This window comes from Hermetia illucens, chromosome 2 (assembly GCF_905115235.1).
Source record: "Hermetia illucens chromosome 2, iHerIll2.2.curated.20191125, whole genome shotgun sequence".
NCBI classification, from domain to species: domain Eukaryota; kingdom Metazoa; phylum Arthropoda; class Insecta; order Diptera; family Stratiomyidae; genus Hermetia; species Hermetia illucens.
Window position 1 is genome coordinate 24,893,288 of NC_051850.1, and position 4,431 is coordinate 24,897,718.

Genomic DNA, 4,431 nt, shown 5'->3' on the forward strand with positions numbered 1-4,431 from the left:
TCTTCTCGATACCCTTGGGTGTGAGTTTGGGACAAAGTATGAATTTTAAATTATTGCAACATCTGAAGAAGTCAGATGGTACTTGTTGCTTTGGTTCGATAATAATAATCGTTACAGGAGGAGGGTGTTCAGATTTCAGAAGCTGTTTACATTAAAGAAGAGTGTTTATATGTACATCGTCATACTATGTCTTTTCTGCAAACTGTATCCATATATGTTTTACCAAGTGCCTAACTTTCACAAATATTGAGTGACAATCCCAAAACTTGAGAATGTTTCAAGGATTTCTTGACTAAGTTCATAATGGTAAGCTCGTCGCTTGTCAGCTTATACTATAAAAGCTTGTTCAAATTTGCACAATTTTGTTTGTTTAAGGATTTATTTTATTTAAATTACTTTAAATAAGGTTAAATAAGATTGATTAGAAAATTAAGGTAAAAAGTGGCAGAGAAAATTCTTGCTTTTCCAAGAAATTTCTAAGCTTTATGCGATACTGTTAGTACTGGTCTTATCTATTAACACATATTTCACTTTTTGGCACATATGCATTTATCTGCCTACATACATATGTCCATTACTCGAACTGAACTGGATTAAAAAGTCACTAGTCAGTGAAGGTTAAGTCAGCAATTTTGGATTAAATCGATAGCAGGGAGCCCCATGAGACTGCAGGCCCAACTGAAACAATAACACAAACCAGGGTAACTCTTTCAGATACATCAACATGAAACCAGTAATAAGTGCATCGAAGTATAAGTCAAGTATCTTTACCGACTTCAAAGAGAAATTTTATTTATTCAGTTCTTTGCTTAAGAGGTATAGTAAACAGTTTTTTCAACTTGACCCATTTACTGGTCAAATTCAAGTAGCATTAACCGCCTACTTGGTGTTTGGTCTAATTAGCACTACATGCAAATTGGGACCAATTTGCTGGTATGTCATCAATTAAAACTTCAAGGTCGTCTCAGCTTCTCGGGGGATTAAATACTTGTTGCTGTTCAGCAGAGATTTCAGTAGTTCAGATGGAAGTTCTCACGCGATAGAAACACCATGTGTAATATTTGTTATTTTGAGTATGCAAATTGAAAACTGTTTCAAATATTTGTAAGTGTTTGAAGAAGGTTAGCTGGTAGATATAAATTCATACATAAATTCGCAAATATTGTGGTTGCATATTTCGAGTTTTTTGCTAAAAGCTGTTCAAACTTCCTTCAAGATTCGGTTTTCATTCCAGCATAAGTTGATTAGCACATGTGTAATTTGTGGTTTTTAAATTCGACAGGTCTAGAAATATATGAGAGTTTATTAAATATGTATCTACGATTGACTACATAATATTGAAAATAAGTGTTAGAGAATATTTGAGGAATAAGAAGTTATACGGGCTTAATTCCGTGTTGCTAATCAGTATAATCATAAAAATTATTTTGTGTTTGTGGTTCTTAAAACTTAGGTATGATTTTATGGTAGAAAGATAAATAAAAGTTTACCAAGTATCACAGACATGTTGGAAGTCATTGCGGACATTTATGCATGAGTGGTATAGTTAATTAACGACGCTAGCGTGTTATTGTTTTAGGTCTTGGACTACGTGCACATGATCATTATATTGCGCTATGTGATTTTAGCCATACAAGCGCACCAATTCGCGGATAAATTTTAGAACAACCTACCTGCCTTGTCGAGCGATGTAATTGGATCCGCGTTTGCTGTCGGTCTGTTCTATCAAATGGTAAGAGCTAAGAACCAAGTTGGGGGCCTTTAATTTATCCGCGCTGGCCCAGCAATACCATGCCATTTGTATCTCTGAAAGCTGGCTGGACGATTCCATATTAAATTCCGAGCTCGCCAAGGGGTACTCCACTTTCCGCTGGGACAGGGACCGGGATGCATCGTGTAAATTCACCGGCGCTGGGGTCCTAATTGCAATAAAAGATACCCTCCGAAGTTTCATCGAATTCGTCTTCTCCTCCTCTGGCTCTTCTTATGACTGTGTTGTTCATCGTGTCTCCCCGTTCACTATATCTTGTATATATATATGTACGAAAAATTGTTTGACATTTTGTAGGAACTTCTTACTGTCAGATTCCCTCCCTTCCCTTTCTTCCTTTGTGGAAATTTTACTCTCCCCATGCACCACTGGGCTAATCATCCTAACCTTCCAATTCCTTCCAACAACCACTCCCATTCTTCCCTTTTACTTTCTTCTTTTATGAACTCTTGCTTTGCCTTAATTTTAATACGATGGAAAATTTCTTGGACCGCACTCTCAATCTCTTCCTTTCCAACCTCCCCGAGCGTCATCTACCTTCATTTCCTTGCTCATCCATACATGTCGAAACAGACACCTTTTAAAATATCCTGCCCAAGTCCCTCAAGGGCCGTCAGCGTCCTTGAACGGGTTGCTTATGATACGGGGAGGGGCGACACCGAGGTGCTCGAATAAGTATATTGAACTCTTTAGCTGGCAGTTAAACTTGCGGCCTAGGTAGTAACCTTGAGAAAGCCGGTGAAGAGCCAACCGCGAATGACTGGTACATGTCGGGACACACTGGCGGTCCACGGAGCTGTCGACAACTCCCTGTCGACATCGACGGGGTGATGTAAGTCTTGCTCTGCCGAGGTGGTAGTTGTGATGTGCCTCAGGAGCCAGCTCCTATAGGACTCTGGTCGGGTAGTGTGCCTTGAACTGATGTTAGTAGATTGCGTTGCCTCGAGCGAGCGCTGATCCGTCCGTGAGTTCCGGGATCAGTTAAGCGTAGGTCAGGCCTCAGGAAACTGGGATAAGGGTTGTGTCCCGAGGGTACATACACTTGCGCATGATGCGCTGGTGAATTTTCCGTGGAGAATAAATTAAATTAAAAAAATCGACGAAATAGCAGGGAAGGAGGAAGAGCTAACTACGTTTGGACGTAGCACAAAAATACGTCGCTCATCGTAGCGAGCAGCGAAAAAGGTAGCGGGGGCTGAAATACCCGATGTGACACCGGGACGGCCAAATAAAGAGGAAGCCTTACCAAGTGGCGCAATACTCTTCTACCTCCGGAAATCAGCCTTGTCAGAACCGCTAGTCTTAAGCATGTGGATTTGAATATGAGCCGAGCAGAAGTGAGGTCGATCGTCCTAAGTAGAGCCGCGGAAGCGGTGAAGCATATGCCGTCGGCAGAGTTCCTCCAGAGGATCGTCAGCAAAAGCGTCAAAAACAGGTTGTTGCCCCTACTGGCCCGCATCTCTTTCTACAAGCAAATGAAGAAGAAGAGCAGCGAAAAACGCTTGGATACCAGAAAAAGACGCACTTCCCGTAGAGAACGCTGCAAGCGCCAAACGGTTCGCAGATTGAACACTGCAAAGCGAACTGGGAAAAAAATCGGGAAGAGGCCTGAAGAAGACTTTATGACAGTAGTTTCCAGGGCCGAAAAAAGACGAAGAAGGATAAAAGGAAACAACTCAGACGCCAGACACCCGCCTATCCACAGACAAGGAGGCTACAAAGCAAAAGTTAGTAGCAGAAAAGGTGAGGAAACGAGGAAGAACTAGACCATTGCTATTTTCATTAAGTCGATGAAGGACAAGACATTCGCGGAAGTCTTTAGTAAAATCCGCTACAGGATGAAACTCGAAGACAATGAAGCAAGAGTGCGAAGGGCGGCGGACTAACAAGAGTACGTTCTGCGAAGCGGTCAAGGGATTACTGCATGAGGAAGCTCTGGTTTCAAGTCTAGAGTCAATATGCTTTCTAGAAATTCCAGATATTAACTGCATCAAAAGAGGTCGAAGTGGAGGAGGCCGTAAAGCGTGAATATCCATAGGTAATCACTGCTTGGATAAATATCACCTCTGTAAATGCTCGAGACCAAAAACTCGCTGTGGTGTGGTCCCCGAGCAAAATGCGAGGAAACTCCTTAACAGCGGGAAAATCAAAATTGGATGGGTAGTATGCAGGGTGCGAATTTGGATAACCCCCATCAAGAGCTGCAGGTGTTTCGAGTATGGACACATGTCAGCAGCTTGCAGGGGACGGGCAAGAGGATAGCATTCTGGAGATACGGTTAGGTAGGTCAACAAGCGATGACCAGCAATGAAGGCGAAAGTTGCGTTCTCTGCATCGTGACGCGTTTGGTTAGAGCGTCGCACAGACAACTGACTCGGGACGGTGTGCTATCTTTAGGGTGGAACTAGAACGGGTAAGGGCGCTAATGACATGATCCGCATTCTACAAATTAACGTGCACCGGAGTGCTACCGCTCATCTCAGCTTAGCAGGTACCGCTGCCATCTGGGTTCGAAACCACCTTCGACTTCATGTTCTTGCCTAAGGCTCTTCCGCCACTGCGTCCCATATCGATCGGCGGCCTGTTTATAGAGTCAAAACCAGTGGTTAAGTGCCTTGGTTTAATACTCGAGTCAAAGATGAGCTTCAGTCTCGGCCATG

At 42.8% G+C, this 4,431-nt stretch overlaps 1 long non-coding RNA gene across 2 annotated transcripts; it reads left to right on the plus strand.

Annotated features, from left to right (window-relative positions):
* The first annotated feature begins 209 nt into the window (after window positions 1-209).
* Window positions 210-1,503, plus strand: LOC119647946. 2 transcript variants are annotated; one of them, XR_005248970.1, is made up of 2 exons: window positions 210-306; window positions 602-1,503. It is a non-coding gene; the product is annotated as an uncharacterized LOC119647946 (long non-coding RNA). The 2 variants fall into 2 exon arrangements; XR_005248971.1 differs by having other exon boundaries at window positions 217-306; window positions 715-1,503.
* Window positions 1,504-4,431: the final 2,928 nt, after the last annotated feature.